Raw genomic sequence first — 24,787 nt, forward strand, 5'->3', positions numbered from 1 at the left:
TATTAAGTGTAATGATTGAGGCAGGGACCACACAGAGCTGCATTCGCTTTGAATCTAATAAAATCGAAGTTGCAAAATGCTGGGAAGGGTTCCAATAAGGTGTTTATAGGATTGTCTTGTGTTTTTTTGTTCAGTTTGCAAAAGTTAGATATTTTAATTGCAATTGATGAAGATAGCTGTCTATTACGGTCTGACTTTTGTCACATTTCCCCCTTTGCAAGATAGTATTGAAATAATTGTAGGCCATTTTGGGTGTCCAGCAAAGAAATTTAAGTTGGGACTATATTAGCTTGGATTTAGTGAGAGCCATTTACGTGGTTTGTAGTTACTTCCACGTAAAGTCAAGTCATTTATGAGACTCAAGGAAGGGGTATGTGATAGGATAAGTAATGGTGCCCAAAGATCCGCAGGTCCAAATTCCTGGGACCTGTGAACGTGACCTTACCTGGCCAAACAGAGGTGGGGAGGGGCGCCTAGGTGGCTCAGTTGGTTAAGCAACTGACTTTGGGTTTCAGCGCGGGTCATGATCTCACGGATCGTGGGATTGAGCCCTTCACTGAACTCTGTGCTGACAGCACTGAGCCTTCTTGGGATTCTCTCTCTCCTTCTTTCTCTGCCCCTCCCTCACTCTGTGTCTCCTGATAAATAAATAAAGTAAAAAAAAAAAAAAGAATCTTGACATGGGGAGATTATCCTGGGTTATCCAGGCAGGCCTTACATGCAACCTCAAAGAGATGTGAGAAGAGAGAAGAAGGAAATGTCACCACTGATGCAAGATATGAAAATGGAGGAAGAGGCCACACACGACAAGATGCCAAGACGGAATGCAGGACAAGGAACGGATTCTCTCCTGGTACTTCCAGAGGGAGTATGATCGTGCTGACATATTGACTTGGGCTCATTAATAGCGATTTCAGATTTCTGAACTCCAGGACTGTAAGAGAGTAAATGTTTACCGCTTAAAGTGACCAAGTTCGTGATAATTTGTGACAGCAACCATAGGAAACTAATACGGGGCGGAATGTTCCAGGAATATTCCTACTGCCCAAGGGGTGACTCATGGAGTGCTGGAAAGGAGGCTATTGGCTACAAATCAGGGAGAATGCATGTCACAGTGTCCAGCACTAAAAGTTTGAAATTCAAGAAACCAGAAGCTGCTCTCTGGAAAATTCTTTCAATAATCAGACTGTAAAATTATAATCAGAGATCAGGGCGCCTGGGTGGCTCAGTCAGTTAAGCGTCCGACTTCAGCTCAGGTCACGATCTCGCGGTCCGTCAGTTCGAGCCCCGCGTCGGGCTCTAGGCTGACAGCTCGGAGCCTGGAGCCTGCTTTGGATTCTGTATCTCCCTCTCTCTCTGCCCCTCCTCTGTTCATGCTCTGTCTCTCTCTGTCTCAAAAATAAATAAACGTTAAAAAAATTTTTTTTAATTATAATCAGAGACCAATCGATACCAATGTATCATACATTCACTTTATCTTTCCTGAATTATAGGAAATCAAAGTAATCAGAATTCTTGTGTTTGAGAGTATAAAGAAATAGCAGTACTGTGGTTGCATGTGAAGTTTCATGTTTTATGCATTAACTTTAGGGATGTTTCATATTTTATGCATCCCAACTACCAACATAAAATAAGCTTTGGTCAAATGTGTTAGTGGAAGGATTGCATCATCTTGTTTTCTTTAGAGAACACGATGATGAAAATTCTCAGTATTTAGAAGACAAGTGAGGCGACCACAGCGGGGGGGAAATGTAGGCAAAAAGTATTTAGGCAGAGTGTCGGGCAGTTAATTGGTAAAATTGTAATGCTATTTTTTCTGGATTTTGTTATGCTTGTGACCTTTGAGATTTATCTTCTCATCCTAAATAAGTATTTGTTCTTGTACCCAATTTCATATTTATTTAATTATTCTTTTAAAATAAGGCCCCCATGATGCATAAGCTTCAGGCCCCACAAAACCTGATCTGCCCACGGCACCAATGATTGGACATGTGACAGAGGGACTCAACCCGGCACGTGGTGGAAGTCAGGATGTGCTTCTGGGTGGGTGGGGGCCGGGGGACCCCGTGGCAACATCCAAAGGCTGATGGAGGAAATTGGGATGTGGGGAAGGAGGCGTGAGAGGAGGCCGAAGTCAAATGACGCAGAACTTTGTCTTTTCCCTTTTACTAGGGACAGGAGAATTTATGTGGATGACGCACTTAACAAGCAGGGAGGTTTTCAATATTATCTGCCTCTTTTAACTTTACAGAATTATCACTCAGATTTGTTTTTGAAGCAACCATGAAGGTGAACACTCAAACCCAGGCTCCCATGGACTCGAGGGAAAAGCACAGCCCTTAGGCAGAAGATCTCTGATATTTACTAGCCTGAAATAGGCAAACAATAAGCACAGCAGGAAAGGCTTTCACACTAGCAAGAACATAACGTACCCAATATTAGATCAGGAATATGAGCTCAACTTGTTTCACTTAATTGCAGCTTCATAGCTTATTGTGACATTATGGAAGACAACCTCTTTAACTCTTCTAAGCATTACAGTTGATGTTAGCACAAGTCTTTTCTGCCCCAGAACTCATATGGATATGGCTTGGGTCAATCCATCGATGCACTGAAAGAGTTATTTGCAGCCGCCCATTTTAAAAGCTGGGAATATCGGGGTGCCTGGGTGGCTCAGTCGGTTAAGCAACTGACTCCTGATTTTGGCTCAGGCTAAGATCTCACAGTTCATGGGTTGGAGCCCCGCGTCAGGCTCTGGGTCGAAAAGCCTGTTCGGGATTCTCTCTCTCTCCTCCTCTCCTTGTCCTTCCCCTGCTTGTGCTCTCTCTCCCACCCCCCTCTAAATAAATAAATAAATAAATAAGAAAAGAAAAATCTGGAAACGTATGTGAACACAGGGGCAGAAAAGCCAATGATTATACTAAAATAACTCTTTCATACAATTTCTTCCTTTTTTCTTCAAGAGTAAAAGACTCAAGTACCTCGTTCAACAGCACCTTGGCATAAGTATTGGAGTGCATTTGGTAGAAGCTGAGTTAGGCTGACGCCCGTCCTATAGCCCATGCGTCAGCCTTAGGAATGCCTAAAACAAACCAGAACAAGACTAGCCCAGAGGGCAGCTTGGTCAATAAAAGGCAAAGTCTGAGGGATGGAGTGAAGCTCGTCCAATGGTGGTCTAGGAGCACAGGTTCACATTATGTAGGGGTTACCCAGGAGTTCCTGGCATTCAGCATAGGAAGAGAAGGAATTTGGGGATTTTTAGTAGCAGATTTCTAAGTAAATTGGTATCTATGCATCAGAAGGACATTTGTAGAATTCTATAAAAAAATGTGAATGTGACACATAATCCCACCTTATGGTTAACTATCATGAACATGTATTTTCTTCCAGTCATTTCTTAGGCGTCTACAAACGCTTCATTATTGGGTTTATTCTATGTAAGTTTTGTACCCTACTTTCTAAAAATTCTTTCTTTCTTTTTTAATTTTTTTAATGTTTATTTATTTTTGGGAGAGAGAGGGGCAGAGAGCCGGGGAGGGGAAGAGAGAGAGGGAGACAGAATCTGAAGCAGGCTCCAAACTCTGAGCTGTCAGCACAGAGCCCAACGCGGGGCTCAAACTCACGAGCCGTGAGATCATGAGCCACACAGGCTCCCCTGTACCCTACTTTTTATTTGAATGATATCTTTTGCATTTCCCCATGCCAGTAACTATTCCTCAAACACATTATTCTAAATGACCGAAGAGCATGCCATTGTATCTGAGTGTCATAATTTAGTATTTTCTATACTTATAAGTTTATGTCGTTTATAGTATAAGGTTTTTAGTTAGTATTGGTATAGGTATCACTCATACTCTAATACGTATTCTTATGTTAGGAAGGCGTACACAGCTAATTATTTCCTCAGTTTCTAGAGAAGGAACTATGGGATACAATCATTATTTTTAAATCTCGATAGACATTTTTCTGAAGAAAACACGCAAAGGCTCACCATCACTCATCACCAGGCACATGCAAACCAAAACCACAATGAGATACCACTTATTCACACCTGCAAGATGACTATTATCAGATAGACAAGAGATAGATTGGTGCAGCCATCATGGCGAACGGCACGGGAGCTCCTCGGAAAACTAAAAACAGAACTACGACATGATCCAGCCATCCCGCTCCCGGGTATATACGTGAAAGAAAGGAAAACTCTAAATTGAAAGACGTATGCACTTTCATGTTCTCGGCAGCGTTGTTTACAATGGCCAAGATCTGGAAGCAACCTGAGTGCCCATCAAGGAGGAAGTGGGTCAAGAAAATATAGCGTATATGTATCTACGGAATATTATTCAGCCATAAAAAAGAATGCAGTGTTGTCATTGTGATAACGTGGGTGCACCTTGAGAGCATAATGCTAAGTGAAAGAAGTCGGAGAGAGCAAGACAAATACTGTATGATCTCACTTGCAAGTGGAATCTGAAAAGCAAACAAAAACCGAAACTCTGAACCCACAGATACAGAGAACAGATAGGTGGTTGCCAGAGGGAGGGCGTGAGGGGGTAAGTGAAATGGCTGAAGGCCGTCAAAAAATGCAAACTTCCAGATATAAAATATATAAATCCTGGGGACGTAATGTACAGTGGTGACTGTAGTTAATAATATTGTATTGCATATTTGGGTTTTTTTAAGTGTATTTTTTTTTAAGAGAGAGAGCACACATGCAAATGGGGGAAGGGCGGAGAGAGAGGGAGAGAGAGAACCCCAAGCAGGCTCCATGCTGTCAGCACAGAGCCCCCTGTGGGGCTGGATCTCAGGAACCGCAAGATCACGACCTGAGGCGAAACCAAGAATTGAATGCTTAACCGACTGAGCCTCCCAGGCGTGCCTGTATTGCATATTTGACAATTGCTAAGAGAGTAGATCTTAAAGTTCTCATCACAAGAAAAAAATTGTGTGCGTGGTGATACGTAGATGTTAACCAGACTTAGCGTGGTGACCATTTTGCAATACATACAAATACTGAATCGTCATGTTGTACACTTGAAATTAGTATTATATGTCATAGTATTATATGTCAATTTTATCTCAATGGAAAATTTGACAGATATTGCCCAGTTGTAATCAAGAAGATTCCATTAGCAACATCAAGAAATTCTGCTTCACCTTCTGTCATATCAGAGAATCTCCAATATAAAGTCAGAATACTTTATTATTTTCGCATTTATATTTCTTGAATCATTAACGAGTTTGAAAATTTCCATATGCTTCTTCACACTTGTACTTATTTTTTACTTTTTTTCTCTATATTTTATGCTCATTTTTCTCCAGCAATTTTTATTTTCTATTGATTTAAGTAAATTTTGCGTTTATCCTGGATTATTGTTTAACTATTTTGGGTATTATACAAAATGTATTTTGAGTGTTTTCCCATTTGGCGTTTGCATTTTCATTTTTCCTTTTTGAAGTTGATATGTGATTCCTATGTCTGAAGTTCACCTTCATGGGTATAATTCATTGGGTTTTAGTATCCACAGGGTTGTGCAACCATCACCCCTATTTCATTCCAAAACATTTTCACCACCTGCAAAGAGACCAGGGTCCTGTTGGCAATTATACCCCATTCTTGGCTCCCTCCAGCCCCTGTTAACAACCAATCTCCTTTTTGTCTCTACCGATTTGACTCTTGTGGAGATTTCATATAAATAGAATCTTACAATATTTGGCCTTTCGTGCCTGCCTTCTTTCATTTAGCAGAATTTTTTAATTTAGATCTAATTGACATATAGCATTGCATAGAGCGTATAGCACTGCATAAGTTTGGGAACAACGTATCCATTGACACAAAGGAAAACTCTTGGACAACACAGGTTTGAACTGCATGAGTCCTGTTATAAGTGGCTATTTTTCAATACAGTAGAGTGCCACAAATTTATTTTTTCTCTCTTATGATTTTCTTTAAAACATTCTATTGTCTGTAGTTTACTTTAAGATAACAGTATATAATACGTAAAACATACAAAATGTATTAATCAACTGTTTAAGTTACCGGTAAGGCTTCCGGTCAACAGTAGGCTCTTAGTGTCACGGAGAGTTAGATGGAAAAGGAACAAAGCCCTGGTCCTTTCCGCTGCCACAGTAAAGAATTCCAGGACAGGGAAAGGAAAGTACAGCTGAGCAAGGTGTTATTAAAAGGACACTCCAAGGGAGGAACAGGCCAAGTGAGAAGAGACAAAGGCCCTAGAAACTCTAGGGTGTGGGCTTCTATCAATTTCGCTTTTCCCGTGGGTTCTAAGGTGGCAACATTTGAGGGACAGTCCCGGATTACATAATAATTAGCCAACAAGGCATGTCCTTTCCCAAGATGTATTTAACATACCTGCATGGGGTATGTCGCAACATTATTTCTATTCTAGGGACATAGGTCAGGTCTGTACAAGCGCAACAAGCATATCAAAGTTAACTCTTCCTGGGCCGGGATGTTGTGACCACAGACCCACTGCCAGATGGTTGCAACGGGTGGTCCCAGGGCGGTCCTGGGTTGGGGCTGTCCATCCACCTGTCGCTCATGCCCAGCTTCCTGCCTAACATTGGTAGTTACGATTTTGGAGAGTTCAAACTTATCCATGGATTTACAACTGTGCGTCCCTAACTCATGTTGTTCAAAGGTTGACTGTACTTCTATACTGCAATATGATTACCCCCTTAGCCTTAGCTCAAAGCTTCATTAGACGACATAATTACCTCTTGTTTTGTGGTGGGACATTTAAGAACTACCTCATTAACAATTTTCAAATATATAATATAGTGCTATTAACTAGAATCACAATGCTGTGCATTGGATTCCCCAGAACTTACTCGTCTTCCAGCTGGAAGTTTGTACCTTTGGATCAACACTTCCCCAATTCTCCCACCCCCCACCTCCTGCTAACCACCATTTTACTCTTTCTAGGAGTTCCATTTTTTCTGGTTCCACACGTAGGTGAGATCATATAGTATTTGTCTTTCTCTAATTTCATTTAGCATAATGCCCTCACGTTGTCAGAGATGGCAGGATTTTCTTCTTTCTCATGGCTGAACAATATTTCATTGTGTATTTCATTGTGAAATATTGTGAACAATATTTCATAGATGAAATATTTATTCGCTCATCTATTGATGGACATTTAGATTATTTCCATGTCTTGGCTATTGTGAGTAATGCTGTGATAAGCCTGAGAGTACAGATATCATTTAGATAGACTGCTTTAGTTTTCCTTTGGGTATATACCCAGAAGTGGGATCACTGGGTCATATGGCATTTTTATTTTTAATTTTTTTGGAGGAACCCCCTGCTGCTTTCCACAGTGGCTGTACCTATTCACATTCCTGTCAACAGAGCACCAAGGTTCCTTTTCTCCATGTTCTCACCAGCACTTACTGACTGTCTTTTTAAAATGATAGTCATTCCAAAAGCTGTGTAATATAGTTTGATGTCTCCAGCTTTGTTCTTTCTTAGTAATGCTTTAGTTATTTGGTGTCTTTTATAATTCCATACACATTTTGTAATCTTTTTTCCGTTTTTGTAAAAAAAAAAAAGTCGTTGGAATTGACGGACGTTAAATTAAATTCGCAGATGGTTCTTGGTAGTATGGACGTTTTCACAATATTAATTTTTCCAATTCAGTAGCATGGAATATATTTCCACTTCTTTGTGACTTCTTCAATTTCTTTCAACAATGCCTTGTAATTTTCAGTGTACAGATCTTTGAACCCCTTGGTTACATTTATGCCTAAATATTTTATTGTTTTTGATGTTATTGTGATTGGGATTGTTTTCTTTACTTCTTTTTTTTAATTTTTTTTCAAGTTTATTTATTTATTTTGAGAGAGAGGGAAACATGGGTGGGGCAGAGAAAGGGGGAGAGAGAGAGAATCCTAAGCAGGCTCTGAACTGCCTGATGATTCTGTATCAGAATCATCTGATACATGATTCATTGTCACGAACTGTAAGATCATAACCTGAGCCAAAACCGAGAGTTGGACGCTTAACCGACTGAACCACCCAGGCGCCCCTCTTTACTTCTTCTAAAAAATACTGTGTTCTTAATGCATAGCGACACAACTGATGGGATGGAGAGATGGTCTTTTCTGAACTAATTCTGTAAAGTCTACGTTATTTGTTGTGTGTATCCACTGAAATCTTTTCTTAGTTAGTGTTTGGCTAATGACCGGACAGAGACTTCCTTGCGCTCCTGGGACCAGCCAGTCTCCCAGTCTTTGCTGAAGGCCTCTGTGTGTTGGTTGAGACAGTTTCAAAACTCAGGCAACTGACCTCTGTCTTGCCCTTCGCTTCCTGCTTGTGCAGAGCTCAAGATCAGCCCAAGGTGAGATGTGCAGGCGCTCCCGGGTGTGTCCTCAGTATGTGCCCGGTCCTACACCTGTGAGTGACCTTCTAGATCCCTAGGAATATGTTGGAGCTCTTCAAAGCAGCTACGGAGATCTTGTCGCTTGTATTTTCTTTCTAAGCTTTTTGGTTAGTCTGACGCCTGCCCCAGTTGTCATTCCTCCAGCAGTTGATAAATTTAACAATTGCCCCTCACCCCCAACCCCCAACCCCCAATCCCCAACCCCCAACAAATGATCCCAGGGCAAAAGGCCTCCCTGGGAAAATTCTGAGTCAGATTAAAGGTAGTCTTGCAAGTAGAATCTTCTAGGCAACCATCAGACAGAACAAAACATGACCATTTGGGGAAGAATGAGGTCTTGAAGAAGTTTCAAGTTTTGCATTCTCTGGTGACTTCCATTTTCATTGTGTTGTGACTTTTGGTCTCCAAGATTACTGTGGGTGTGGAGAAGGAAGGAGTTGAATCAGGCAAATTGAAAGGCCACAATGTCCACCATTCTTACCCAGATTCATCCACTTTCTTAAGTAATTTCTCCCCAGATAGCTGGAAGCCTTTTCTTAATTTCCAGAGGTCTGAAAAAGTCGATTCTGACTATTTCTAGCCGCTTTCTAATTGGTTTTATGGAGAACAGAATTTTCAGAGGTCCTTAGTCCACAGTTTCATGGATGCCACTCAAACTAATTAAATTTCAAAGTAACCGTAAGAATTATTTTTTGAGCATCAGTGGACTTTTCAGTTACGTGGGCTTTTCTTTTCTTTTCTTTTTTTTTTTAATTTTTTTTTAACATTTATTAATTTTTGAGACAGAGAGAGACAGAGCATGAACGGGGAAGGGGCAGAGAGAGAGGGAGACACAGAATCGGAAGCAGGCTCCAGGCTCTGAGCCATCAGCCCAGAGCCCGACGCGGGGCTCGAACTCACGTACCGCGAGATCGTGACCTGAGCTGAAGTCGGACGCTTAACCGACTGAGCCACCCAGGCACCCCAACGTGGGCTTTTCTTTAATGTTAGAATGAAGTAAGTGAGCAAGAGTAAAAGCAGAGAAATATTAGAAAAAATGGACATGGAAAAATAGTGAAAATTTTGGTTGACTGTGCCCTTCTCCTCTTCAAACCCATCAACTTTTAGAGTGTATTGCCTGCATATAGAAAATAGCACTAAATGCAAACCTTTAAACAATAATTTCACAAATAACTACAAAATTATTGTTAAAAGTAACTACTGACTACTCCCCAAGTTCTCGGTATTTATAGGCGGTGTGGCAATTGCAATTAAGTGAGTAAGCATAAGAAGAAAAATAAAATAAATCAGTAGAGTATAATATGTGGTTTATAGAGTTAATACACAATAAATACTACACGTGGGATAGGTTTCTTAAAACTCTAAAAAGCCCAAAGCTTTCAAATTAATGAATTAAGCATTATTTCTATTAAAAAACTTGTACTGTGAATATTACACACTGTAGTGCAGAATTCCTTCAAATGCAGCTCCTCTTTTCTTATCTTTCTTTGTTCCTTCCTTTTAAATCTTTAGTTAATTATCAATCACTTGGAATGTCAGGGATATTGACCCAAAACTCTAAAGCTTAATCATCAGCGATTCCTGCCAATCAAAGATCCATATCATTGCGTAGAGTTTCTCTGAAACATGTTGTAATATCATGAGGGGGACAGAATTCACATTCCAAGAATTAAATATACAGGATGCTTTTGGGAAATTCATAGTTGAATCCTGGCAGGAAACCCATCCATTCACAGAATGGATGATAGGGACACAGAAAGGTGGGTGAGTGAGACCAAGAAAAGTGATTGTATAAATTATTGATCGAGGTTATTTAGTTACCTGAAGCCTTTTTTGGCAAAATTATTGACCACAGAGTTGTAGATAAGATCACAAAGACCTAGAGAAGGTATTAGAGCCCAAGGCGGTAAGCATTTTTCACAGAGTGGGAATTAGAGCCATGTCTCTGCATAGTTCAGTATTCATTACACGCCATGTGGCAACTTTTAGGGGGATTACTTTTAGGGGGATTTTTCTGAGAATTCCCAACACACTCTTTTTTTTTAATTTTTTTTTAACGTTTATTTTTGAGACAGAGAGAGACAGAGCATGAACGGGGGAGGGGCAGAGAGAGAGGGAAACACAGAATCGGAAGCCGGCTCCAGGCTCTGAGCCATCAGCCCAGAGCCCGACGCGGGGCTCGAACCCACGGACCGCGAGATCGTGACCTGAGCTGAAGTCGGACGCTTAACCGACTGAGCCACCCAGGCGCCCCCCCTCCAACACACTCTTAAGGTCACCCACATGAAGACTGAAGAAGAATCTGTGCAGAGAGTATGAGAGCGGTTATTTTTTCAAATCATAGGAAAAGTATTTACTCACTACATATTCATTCATCATATATATTTTTAAGTTCATGTATTTGTTTTGAAAGAGAGAAAAAGCACGAGTCCGGGAGGAGCAGAGAGAGGGAGGGAGAGAGAGAGAGAGAAAGAGAGAGAATCCGAAGCAGGTTCCACACTGTCAGTGCAGAGCCTGATGCGGGGCTCGAACTCATGAACTGCGAGATCATGACCTGAGTCGAAGTCAGACGCTTAATTGACTGAGCCACCCTCATTCATCATTTCTTACAATCAATAAATGTGTATTGATCCCCATGCTCTCATGTAATTTGCAGGCCAATGGAGGAGACAGATAGTAGATAACTAAACCCAGTATTTAATATACAATGAAAAATAAATGGGAATTTTATGTAAGAAAGAGCGTGGGGGCAGATTTTCAGGCATCAGGGAAGACCTCATTGAAAAAAGGACCCTTCGATCGGACACACTGAAATCACACTGAAATCTGAAAAGTCTGTGTAATTGCTGTGCGGTGCACCCTGTAGTCAAGATTCGTTCAGAACCTTCATAAGGCAGAACGAGGTCCGACTTCCTACTGGAAAATGGAGGCAGAAAATCGAAGTCTTTATCTGGCTGACATAGGGAGAGAAACACAGGTCCAAAGTAAAGCTTTGGCAGATCCGAAGGCTAGAGCCTGAGATCTCACGGCAGGATTCCAGACGATTGGACGAAGGCAAACTTCAGGACCGGCTGTGGCCTAAGGGGATTGAGTGAAGAAACGAATATTCACCCTTTTAGTCTTGCCTACTTTCTATTTTCCTTGGCTCTTGGAAATGAGTAAAAAATGATCTTGAGGGCTCACTACTAGACAGAAATACTTGCCATTACTTCTACCACGACGCTCTCAAGAGGGTGAATAATCAGGTTGAAAAACTCGAAGCAAAGCTACTTGTAACTGATTCGACTCCTTCCCGTTAGCATGCATTTCACACAGGACTCCTAGCCTATTGCCACTTCTCTCTTTCGCTTTTTGTTTGTCTTCACAACCGGACGCTGATCACAAAAGTAGAGGGCAGATATCCGCAGGAAAAAAAAAACCCCACAAAAACATGAGGAGAAACCTGTTTTCCTTTAAGTATCAAAGCAGTTTGGATGCAGGCGGCTTCGTTTCATTTTGTGTTACAATTTTACCTGCGTTAAGTAGTTTCGATGTTTTCCAAGTGTGACTGTGAGTGTGTTTGTATTTTGCATGTCGACAATTCACACACAGGAAGACTGTTGGAGAAGCGGACGGTCTCCTGCTGGCAATGACAAGGAGTTCTGGAAAGAATTCAGGCTGCAGTAGGGCTGATGAGAACATCAGTGGGCGGCTCTCCAGTCTCACTGGCACAGGCTACCCTGGAGACGAAACAGGCCCCTGATTCACTGAAGATCCAACAGCAAACGGGATTATTTTAAGGCAATCCTATGTTAAAGAAAATGTATTTTATTTATAGCTTTTCTCACAAGGTTCCAACCTCTCATTTGTGGAGAAATGCAAACTCAAATCAGAAGATTCTGCTTAGGATCAAGGTAATTGCCTTATTGCCTTAAAGTGCATGACAGTAGGTTTTGTTCTGGAAAGAAAATGGAGTGAGGGTTTCTAAGGGTCCCTTGGAGGGCCTTGGGGCCTTAAGGAAGGCAGTGGCCATGTGGGACAATGGCCATTTAAGACTATTTCAGTAGGAGATGGTTTAGCATTAAGAGTAATCGAGAAGCTGGGAATGGGCAGTGGGTTTTATGTTAGGCAGAGGTGGGATTGACTTGAGTGAGGTGCACAGTTCCTCCTGCAATACTTTGTTCAGACAAATACTTGGCGATATATTTTCAGTGATCGGCGCTGGGTTAGGAGTTGGGATTACAGATTTGAGTGATACAGTTCTTACTCTTATCCGCTTTAGAGTCTCACGGGACTCCGTTGGGGGGAACAATAAGCAAGCAATAATTTCATTGGAGCTTCATATGCATTATGGTAGAATTAGCTGTCGTACATGGGGCTTAAGACTTGGGATGTTCCAAAATGAGAAGAAAGAGATGATGACATTGACAGCATTTGAAGTGGGGCCAATCTCAGGGAAGAACTGTGAAAAATCTAAATTTGCCGTGAGATGCCTTCTTCTTCACGGAGGCCCATGTCCCCCTTCTCTCCAAACTTGTTCCCATAGAGATGCTGGGACCTTGGCAGTTGGGTCCATCCCACAGGAAAGCAATCTTAAAACTGAGAAACTCTTAATGCCTCGGTGTTTGCTTCATATACTTCAACCAAAACAACATCTTGCAACAACAGACAGAATGTAAGAGCAATTAGGAGCTCTCAGCTGTCTTCTGTTATACGAGGCATTAGATTTGCACAAATGTAAAACAGAGCCATACTGACCACTAATTTTTGCTTATTTGTTTTGGAAAAGACCCATTTTTCTTAAAAACATATTTCTATTCACATGACGTATTTATGATTGTTATTTAAATAATTTTTTAATGTTTTTATTTATTTTTGACAGAGAGAGAGAGAGAGAGCATGAACGGAGGAGGGGCAGAGAGAGAGGGAGACACAGAATCCGAAGCAGGCTCCAGGCTCTGAGCCGTCAGCCCAGAGCCCGACGCGGGGCTCGAACTCACGAGCCGTGAGACCATGACCCGAGCCGAAGTCAGACGCTCAACCGACTGAGCCACCCAGGTGCCCCAATTTATTATTGTTATTTTAAAACAAATCAACAAATATTTCTAAGAGTCTCGGTTTCTTTTTCTAACGTGATAAATATCAATAGATATAATCCACATAAGCAAAAGTTCTTTGGGATCCTTGGTCATTTTTAATTGTGTAAAGGGGTCTTGAGACAAAAACGTGTGAGAACTACCGGTGTCATCAAAACAACAGGGCTTGGTTTCTTGTCCCACCTGCTGAGAACATGGTCTTGAACGAGGAACCCAGTTTACTCATCTGTAACATGGGCATGGGGACATAGCCACCTCACATGGTCATCGTGAGGAGTTAGGCAAACATCTTTGTAAGTTACCTAGATAATGCTTAATAAATACTTAATATGCTTCATCGATTAAAAAAATATGCTTCAAATGCTTAAAAAATAAAAATGTACTATCTGCACAAAGAATTCAAATCTGGGAGGCATAACCATCTTGGTCACAGATTTATTTTGTGATGAGATCCGCATAATTCACCATACTGTTTTCATGTCCTAAGTAGACACGTCTTTAAGGTAACACCATTATTTTTTCTCTATGTTCTTGTTCATTTACCAACATTCAGACAATCCATTCAGTTTCCTGGTTCTTCAAGGAAAGGGAAGTATCTTGGACAGTGGATGAGAACTTATATATCTAACCGCTGGAAGTTAAAAATGTTCTTATTTCTACATCTATCTTTCATTTCAATTCAGGTGGCATATGATCATAATAAAACCTGCAACTGAGCACAGACTCTGGTAAGGCCTGTGCTAAGGCTGTGGAAATAAGTCCGTAAAGCATTTTCAAACTGGTCAAATTGAATTTAGGAGCTGAGAATTTAGGCAAAAATATAGTACCCCAAAAATGTACCGATCTCAACACTCCCTGGGTGCCCCTCTGTGTGAAAAAAGGCCCCTTACCAATTTCTACCTATTTCTTCTTACCTGTTGTATAGCCCTGGATATATATATATATATATATATAGAGAGAGAGAGAGAGAGAGAGAGAGAGCACCCTGCTGTAGAAGCAAGATTATTGTTAGCAATGTTTCAAAAAGTTATTTTTATCATTAACAGCTTTCTTTTATTACATAGATTTAAACTTATAAACTAAAAATTATTTTCTTAAAGTATCTTAAAATATATCCAAGGAAATATTATACACGTATGGTACTTTCTAGAACAGCATGACGGTCAGTTTAAAAATATTGATTCCTCAAAGTAACAAATTAGAAACTGTGGACTGTCGAGGCACCTGTGTGGCTCAATCGGTTAAGTGTCTGACTTTGGCTCAGGGCATGACCTTGTGGTCCGTGAGTTCAAGCCCCGTGTTGGGCTCTGTGCTGACAGCTCGGAGCCTGGAGCCTGCTTCGGATTCTGTGTCTCCCTCTCTCCCTGCCTCTCCCCCGGACAAAAAATAATAAACATTAAAAAAAAAAAAAAAAAAGAAATTGTGGACTATTTAACCACCTACCTGATGTCTCAATTTTTTTTGTCAGTTAAGAAATTAGGATTTTATGAAGCATTGCCTCTTCCTTCCTGTGCTGTGTAGTGCCCTTTTGAGACTAAATTTATGTGGAAAATGTGAGCCAAGAATTTTGCATTAGGATCTTAATCTAATGACCAAGGCTGTTCTTTTTTTTCCCCAAATAGTGCTCAATGTAGCAACACAGCTTTTTAGTATCGAAGGAATTGAGGCAATTAGTCCAATAAAACTTCAAAAGGATTCCTTAATTGAGTAAGTACATTCAAGAGGTGAATAGTCTACTTTAAAAACAGCAATAAAAATTTTTTTTTAATTTTTTTAACGTTTATTTTTATTTTTGAGACAGAGAGAGACAGAGCATGAACGGGGGAGGGTCAGAGAGAGAAGGAGACACAGAATCTGAAATAGGCTCCAGGCTCTGAGCTGTCAGCACAGAGCCTGATGCGGGGCTTGAACTCACAGACCGCAAGATCATGACCTGAGCCAAAGTCGGAGGCTTAACCGATTGAGCCACCCAGGTGCCCCCTCTCCTCTCTTTGTCTATTCATCAACATCTTACAGTTTTCTTTGTCTTTCTTTCTTTCTTTCTTTCTTTCTTTCTTTCTTTCTTTCTTTTTTAATGTTGATTTATTCTTGAGACAGAGACAGAGCACATGCAGGGGAGGGGCAGAGAGAGAGGGAGACCCAGAATCCGAATTGGGCTCCAGGCTCTGAGCCATCAGCACAGAGCCCGATGCAGGGCTTAAACTCACGAACTGTGAGATCGCGACCTGAGCCAAAGTCGGACGCTCAACCGACTGAGCCACCCAGGCGTCCAGGGTGAAGGATTCTTGATCGTTGCTGTTTCCAGAAATCCGGGGTTCCAGTAAGTCAGCATCATCACAGATTCACTTCAGGAATCAGGGCAGTATGGTGAGTCCTGTGATTCCCCGAGTCAACAGAGAGCACAGAGAGCAGTGTGAGGGGAGCCGGTGCACCAAGGAACACACACCCTCGAGGTGGCTCCCCCCAGGGAGGGGCAAGAGAGCTCATTTGTCAGGGTCTGGCATGCAGTGGCAGCTTCTGCGTTAGGAAGTCCCAAGCCTTCGCTTTGGGCCCTGTGCGTGGTGCGGTGAGGGACGTGTTGCCGTGCCCACGGCACGGGGACAGATGTGGACAAGTGACGTGGCGATCGCTAGCGTGGCAGACTCTCTCAGGAGCCGGATTCCCACGTGAACCCTTCCGGTGGGCACCTGCCGGAGTGGTGATAGGGAACCCCAGTCTGGGGCCACGGTTCCCAGCCCGAGAGGGCGTGTCCTTCGTCTGCAACTGTCCGGGAGTCAGACGTGTCCCGCTTTCCAACCTGACACTGACGGACAAGCCCTGGCGCTCACCACGGGGATTCAGCTTACTTAACACCAGTGGACCGGGCTCAGGCGCTGAGGGCGACTTGGGTGAGCTCAGGATCCCATAGAGCCCAAGACTCCGAAAGGAGTCCCTCTGGCGGGAGGCTGCCTGCTTTTGGACGCTGCCTCTCTTTTCCAGAGAGGCTCTGCTCAGCGAAAATCCTCAGGGGTTGCAGAAGCTGCGTCTGTCTGTTACACCTATGACGGGTCCCCCGTCTCTTCGTAGGCACAGTGGGCTGTGATATTTGGATAAAATCCTAACTGCTTAGTGTTTGTTTTGACCTCACGGCGTCTCTTACCTCTGTGAACAAAAACATTACCTGTAGCCCGGATCTTTAAAACCTCACGGTCTGTGCCTTAAAATGCAAGGCACAGTGTTGTTTCAGGTGGGTTTGCCTCGCCTTTCCTGAGAACAACTACGGATCGTGCGTGCATTCTTATGGTTTTGGTCACGTGGGCATTCTTACGATCCTGAGTTTTCAGACAAGCAGATGGTCTTCTGTAGATCACCAAACATTGCACATAAGCACCCAAAGGTTAAGCGCTGTTTGAAAAATCAAAGCCCCGGGAGGGCAGCCCTCGTCTTTCTGGTCTTTCTGTCACTTGGTGATTTTCTGTCGCTCCCATCTGATAGCAGTGACCATGGTTTCTAATTCAAAAACCGAAGCTCCTGGCTTGACAAAAAGCATACGTGCCACTTTGGGGACTAAGAGGCAATTTGAGAGGTAAGTCAGTGGAAATTCTAATACGTCTTTATGTTCTTTGGGGACATTGTAGCAATGCAATTGAAATTGAGATCGTTCCCGACAGGGAACCTATACTTGGTAATTGCCAAATGATATTTTTAAAGGGAGCAAATGAAATAAAAATAGATAAAATTAATCTGGGCTGTGGCCAATCGTTGTTGTCGTTGTTTTTTAACAGTCACCCTAACCCTGGTGCCTCCATAGCCACATCCAGAGGGGACGGAGGCCCCTGAGGATGGATAGTAAAGGAAACACAGTCAGCAACGACAATTCACACCCAAAACTGGATTTTCCCGACACAACATCGCATTCCAGCATTCCCTGATTACTTGTGTTTATGCTTTCCATCTCAATGGACTACTGCAGAGACTCTAGTTTCTGGTAACGTCATAGGTACAGAGACATGACGGGCCCACGGATAGAGAGAATACTGCTGGTACTAAGGGCTCCAAAATGCAAGGGTAGCTGGAAGAAAAGAGAGGGATGGTTAAGAAACTCTCCTTCCTATGAGGCATTCTGCCAGTTGGTGAGCATGAGCATTTGTGGGCAACGATCAGGTCTGACTGCCTCCCGGCAACGACTGAAACACCCTAGATGGGCACCCTGGGGACCCACTGTTTCTGAGCAATGGGGTTCTGTCAGGGATAACGAATCCACTTAATCTCATTGGAGACTGGTTTCTCACTGTGAACGATTTCTCCTGACATTTAACCGCAAAATGAGGTCCAAATATTTAAGCAAGTTGTTAACCACGAAATAGTGTCTATCTCAAAAATGTACTAGAATAATATGACCAAGAATAGTCAACAAATCTGCAGAAAAGACCTAACCATGTTTTCCATACATACAGCACTCGCAAAAGGGGAGGCGTAAGATCAACGATCTGATTTCACGAAGTTGAAATTCTTTGTACGACGAACTTGAAAATTCTCTTTCCTGTTTCTTTTTCTCTTCTTTTAAAATGTTTATTTGTTTAGAGAGAGTGTGTGTGTGAGCGAGCAGGGGAGGAGCAGGGAGAGAGGAGAGGGAGAGAGTCACAAGCAGGCTCTGTGCTGACAGTGCGGAGCCAGACATGGGGCTCGATCCCAGGAACTGTGAGATCACGACCTGAGCCAAAATCCAGAGTCAGAGGCTTAACTGACTGAGCCACCCAGGCGCCCTTCTTTTTTCTTTGTTTATTTTTTTTAAGTTCATGTATTTATTTTGAGAGAGACAGAGACAGCACAAGCGAGGAGGGGCAGAGAGAGAGGGAGAGAGCAGTGTGGGGCTTGAATTCATAAAACCATGAGATCATGACCTGAGCTGAAACCAAGAGTCAAGCATCTCAACCAGCTGAGCCACCCAGATGCCCCCTCTTTTCAGTTTCTCACATATTTTTTATTTTGTGAGGAAGTAATCATAATATGACTATGACATTAATTGTATACGTTTTAAATATACTTGGAGGAAAACATCCTCTAGATTCTTCTAAGTGTAAATTTATGAATCGTAATTGATAAATGGTAACAATTTTTATTTTAATCCACTTAATGTTATCTGTCTTGTCATACGACGAGAGCATTCCGGCCAACAGGTTAAACTATAACATTATTTAAAAAACGTTCCCAGATAATAATTAACTAAGCCAATCCTAAATTATTTTCTCTATTTTAAAGATCTTACCAGTTTGGTCAAATAGGAGGTATAAATGAGCGCAATTATGGGGATGATCTGAGCACAAGGGAGGCCTATTATTTTTGGGAATAGCTGACCCATCAGTGTGCAAATCAGACTCCACTCTATTTCATAGTGGAGTTGGTTATCTTAGAGAGATAATCAGTAAAGGCTATTTTCTTGAGCTACCCAAATTAACTTGATTTTAGAAGAAGATTAGAGGGCTAAATCTGTAAGTAATATAATTTTGCCTGTCCTCGGGGCGCCTGGGTGGCTCAGTCGGTTGAGTGTCCGACTTCGGCTCGGGTCATGATCTCATGGTCTGTGAGTTCGAGCCCCGCGTAGGGCTCTGTGCTGATGGCTCAGAGCCTGGAGCCTGCTTCAGATTCTGTGTCTCCCTCTCTCTCTGCCCCTCCCCTGCTCATGCTTTGTCTCTCTCTGTCTCAAAAATAAACAAAAACATTAAAAATTTTTTAAAATTTTGCCTGTCCTGGATATTTCATAAATTTGCGTGGATACCAAGTATTTGACTTCTCTAGCTTATGCCGTCACAGTGCTCTTGACCTTGCCAAAGGATTTACCCTGGCACCCTGAAGTCTCCATTTCCATGTAATAGTGTATTTTAGGAAGAGGGTAAAAGGAAATAGGGTCCTTGAGTGCAGTTGGTATAATTATGGGTCCACTCAGACACCGAGGAAACTTAAATCATGAACGGAAACTATTACCTTACTGCCAAAGAGCCAGAAAGATGTAAATGGAGAGATGCTACAGTGGTTCCCCCAATGTCCTTGCTCAAAGTCACCTGGAGGCTATCCAGATATCAAAAAATTATAGACTCCCAGACCTGACCTGCTACGTAAACCAATATGGGGGTTATGATGCGGCATGAATGAGGTCACCAAGATTGCAAAGTATGAGGCCTCAGGATTCAAATTAGAAAGAAAAATTAAAATTTTCTGTTTGCCGATGACATAACTTTGCATAGAGAAAACCCTCGAGACTCCACCAAAAAGCTGTTAGACCTAGTGAATGAATTCAGTCAAGTTTCAGGATACAAAGTCTACATACAAAAATCCGTTGCATTTCTATATACTAACAGCGAATGAAATGAAAAGAGAATCCCATATATGATCTTATCAAAACTAAGAAAATACTTAGGAACAAATTTAACCAAAGAAGTGAAAGATCTATACACTAAAAACTATGGAATAATGATGCAAAAAAATTTGAAGATAAAAATGAGTGGAAAGATAGCCCATGTTCCTGCATCGTAAGGATTCATATTGTTAAATGTCCATACTACTCTAAAACGCAAACTCTATCAAAACTCTAATAAAATTATCTACAGAAGTAAACAAAAACAATCCTAAAATTCATATGGAAACACAGAAGACCCCCAGAAGCCAAAGCATTCATGGGAAGGAAAACAAAGTGAGAGGCATCACATTTCTTGATTTCAAGCTATATTATAAAGCTACAGTGAGTAATCAAAACAGTAGGCAACTGGCATAAAACCAGACACACAGAACAATGGAACAGGACAGAGAGCCCAGAAATAAACCCCCACATATATGGCCGAATAATATTTGGCAAGGGAATGGGGAAATGAGGAAATGGTGGTCTCTTTAATAAATGATGCTGGGAAAACTGGATATTCAAATGCAAAAGAATGAAATTTAACTTCTATGTAATACCACTCACAACTTAACTCAAAACGGATGAAAAGATAAGACCAGAAATCATCACACTTCTAGAGAAAAACATAAGAAAGAATTTCCTTGACGTTGGTCTTGGCTATGATTTTTTGGGTAGGACAAGAAAAGCATAAGCAACTAAAGCAAAAATCAACAACTGGGACTACATCAAACTAGATTTTTTTTTTTGCACAACAATAAACAATGAGCAAAGAAAAGGCAGCCTACAGAATATGAAAAATGTTTGCAAACCATGTATTTGATAAAGGGTTGATATCCAAAAAATATGAGCAACTTACATAGTTTGACTGCAAGAAAAAAAACAATCCAATAAAAAAATGGGCAGAGCACCTGAACAGACATTTTTTTCAAAGAAAACAAAAATGACCAACAAGTACATGAAAAGGTACACGACATCACTAATCATCAGGGAAATTCAAATTAAATCCAATACATACTTGATTGAATATTATCCAGCTATAAAAAAAGAAGGAAAACCTGCCAATTGCAATGACATGGATGGACCTTGAGAGCATAATGCTAAGTGAAAAAGTCAGACAGAGAAGCAAATACTGTATAATCTCCCTTATAAGTAGTGGAATTTAAATAGGAAGGTGGTTGCCAGGGGCTGAGGGGTGGGGGAAGCGTGGAGATGTCAGACAAAGAGTACAAACTCTCAGTTAATAAGATAAATAGGTACCAGGGATCTAATGTACAGCCTGGTGACTGAAGACAATACTATATTGTATGCTTGAAAGTTTTTGTGAGAGTAGTAAAAATACATAAAATAGTAATTATGTAAGGTGAAGGATGCATTAAGTAACCTTATTGCGGTAAATATTTCACAATAAACATGTATATCAACTCATCACATTGTATGCCTTGTACTTACACAATGTTATATGTCAACAATATCTCCATAATGCTAGGAAGAAAGTTTCAACCCATCAACATGATGCCAAAAATTCGTGGGGCACCCGGGTGGCTCATTTGGTTAAGTGTCCGACTCTTGATTTCACCTCAGGTCATGATCTCGTGGTTCATGGGATCAAGACTCTGCTTTGGATCCTCTCTCTCTTTCTCAAAATAAATCAATTAACTTAAAAAAATTCTAATGAGTGTACTATAACAATTGTGTTTGACTTCTAATGTGCCCCAGAATAAACATTACTTCAAGTAACAATACCGTGGATTACATAACTGAGTAATATCAGTACCCCAGGATTGCCCTGCAATTAAAAAACATAGAAATATTATATATATAGATGTATATAAAATATATTTTATATATTAATATATTTACTTGTAAATATATGTTATTTATTTATATATAATGTATTTAATATATAATAATATATGTTTAATATATGTTTAATATATTGATATTATATGTGTGTGTGTGTGTGTGTGTGTGTGTGTGTGTATACACTTGGAATCTCTAGAATGATGAATGTCTTTTGTATGCTAACAATATGATGGGTGGCTGGGGGCCCCTAGATAGCTTCAGGCTGGCTACTGGCTTCCAGAAGTCCCAACCACCTGATGAGAAGGTTGGCACTTTTCAGGGGTCTCCCTACCCTATCTCCTCTAAGAAGGGGAGACAGCCTAGAGATTGAGTTCATGTAATCAGTCAGACCTGCATAACTGAACCTCATAAAACCTCTAAACAACAGGGTTCGGAGAGTTTCCTGGTGGGTTAACACATCAAGGTGCCAGGAGGGTGGCGAGCCCAGAGAGGGCGTGGAAACTCCATCCTCCTTCCCCTATACCTGGTTCCGTGCACTGCTTCAAGTTGGCTGTTCCTGAGTCCCTTATATGTTCCTGAGTCCCTTATAATGAACCACTTATGGTAAGTAAACCATTTTTCCTGAGTTCAGTGAGCCATTCTAGCAAATTGGCAAATGGGGGGCGGGGGGAAGGGGTTGTAGCAATTCCCACTTTATAAAGAATAAAGGAGGCCCAGGAATGGAGATCGGTGTCTGAAGTGGGACAAGTCTTATGGGGCTGAGTCCTCCACCTGCGGGGTTTGTACCCATTCCACGGGTCGTGTCAGAATCGAATTCAATGATAGGACACCCACCTGGTGTCAGAGGGTTGGAGACTTGGATGATGCAAGGAAATGCAGTGGTAGTGGTAGAAGTGTGTTGTTGGAAAACAGGGGGCAGAGTGTGGGGTCTGTCCTTACAAAATCTCCCTTTGTGAGCCCCCTTAGAGCCACAGGTATAGTGGAACATGCATGGAAAAAAAATCTGGCGTTTAAATGTTGCCTCAGTCTTACGACCTATCACTTACGTGCACTTAGGTGCTTATCACTTACGGGCCCTGTAACTAGAACCTGCTGAGAAACTGTGCAAAGTCACATGAAATAAAAACAGGTCCTTGTTTATTCATGGTTTGTGGTCTAAGTTTTTGTCATTTGCTTGGAAATGTAAACACACTTCTCTCTTGAAGCTTACTGCTTAAATCATTTCCTGGTTCAATTACGTATTTAATTGATAGTGTAGCCACGGCACAGCCTAGTGCTGAAATTCTTGGGTGCTTAGGACACAGCCAACGCTTGCTGAATGCTCACTGGCCGCTGGCAGGGCCACCGCCGAGGACCCTGCGAGCTGCTCACCACCGCGTGGGGCGTCCCGCCCCTGGCCTGCTGCCCTCGCCTAGAGGGAAAGACAGTGCCTCCCTCCCTCCCTCCTTCATCAAAAGCAACAGGTTCCCAAATGTCTGGTCCTTGCCATCGGATACATGAGAGAGAGTATCACAATGTGTTTTCATATGCATGCATCTTATAATCAACAAAATGGAGCATCGTTTCATTTATTGACGAGCCATTTTTAATCCCATCTGTGATTATTTATTGGGCTATTGATCTTTATTGATTTTCAGGAACACTACATGGGGATTTATTTATTTACTTATTTTTTGGGAGAGAGAGGGTACAAGTGAGAGAATCCTAGGAGGGGCAGAGAGAGAGAAAGAGAAAGAGAGAGAGAGAGAGAGCTAGGGATCCAGCTCACCGGATGTGGGACTCAGACTCACAAACCGTGAGATCATGACCTGATCATTGATCATGACTGACACGGGGCTTGAACTCACAGACTGTGAAATCACGACCTGAGCCGAAGTCAGATGCTCAACCGACTGAGCCACCTGGGCACCCCATCCATGGGGTAATTTCTAGATAATAGTCCTTTGCCCGAGGTATGAGCTTATCACTCTAGGCTGTGTTCAATCTGAGCTTCCTCTCGCTGGCTGCAGGGGCTGCTCAGAATGACGAGTTATGTTTTCCTGTTGACTTTCAGACTCAGGTCCGGTTGCTGGGAGATCCGGAATGGTGCAAATCCCACAGGTTCTGATAGACAAAGGAGTCTCTCCTCTGTGTGTCTGCAGCCTCCCGAGGGCCCCAGGGCAGTGTGTCGGTGGGGGGTACTCCTGCCAGCCAACCTGAAGGGTAGGAAAGGATCGGCATCTCCGGTGCCCTCCCTCCCAGTCCTCTGAAGGTCATGTGCACTTAGTACAGCCCCACCAGTCACCATGGGACTTCTTCCCCTTGAGGTCCTCTGAGCAGTAAGCACCAAGCTCTTTCTGGTTTTCCAACATCTCGACCCCCCTCCCAGTCCTGGGCCCCCACCCCCTCCCCCGCCATTGCTAGTCTCTCAGCAGAACTGAGGCCCCATCCAAGGTCAGCCTGCAAGTCTCAGTGCAACCACATACGGGAGAAGCCTGGTGACTGGAAGTGGGGAGTGCGGGGAACAGGCCTCAAGAGTGTGCACTAAATTCACAGGTCCGTGAGGGAGAATAACAGCTTTATGAGCTGAGTCTTTCTCTCCAAGAACATGGCCTGACTCTTTATTTCTTTAGATCCTCACTTTTGTCTCTTGACGACATTTAGAATTTTCTTCCTCTAGATCTTGCACATATGTTGTTTATCTGTACGTATTTTATTTTTTCCTAAATATTTATCCCCAAGTAAGTTTATTGCTAAGTATCGATTGCCTCTGTAGATATTGTCAATAAAGTATTTGCTTTCAGTAAATATGATTGTTATTTTGTTGTTATTTGCAAAAGTTGTTCAGTTGATTTTCTTGGGATTTTTAAAGTGCATTGTTCATTTATTTGCAAATAATATACCAGACTAAGTAAAATGGAATGACAGCAGATATCCTTATCTGATTCTGACTTTAATGAGACTGTTTCTGGTGTTTGCTCATTATTTCAAATGCTTAATGGGTATGTATTATTAAGCTTAAAAAGTTTCCAAGTATTTATATGTCATTAAAAGTTTTTAATTAAAATAGATGTTAAATTTTTAAAAGTTTCAACATGAAAATCTGCATATTTTTCTTTTGTTTAATAATACAGTAAATATTAATAATAGATTTTAAA

This window comes from Lynx rufus, unplaced genomic scaffold (assembly GCF_022079265.1).
Source record: "Lynx rufus isolate CCGP_SWC_20201006 ecotype Redwood Valley unplaced genomic scaffold, mLynRuf1.p SCAF_12, whole genome shotgun sequence".
Classification (NCBI taxonomy): Eukaryota; Metazoa; Chordata; class Mammalia; order Carnivora; family Felidae; genus Lynx; species Lynx rufus.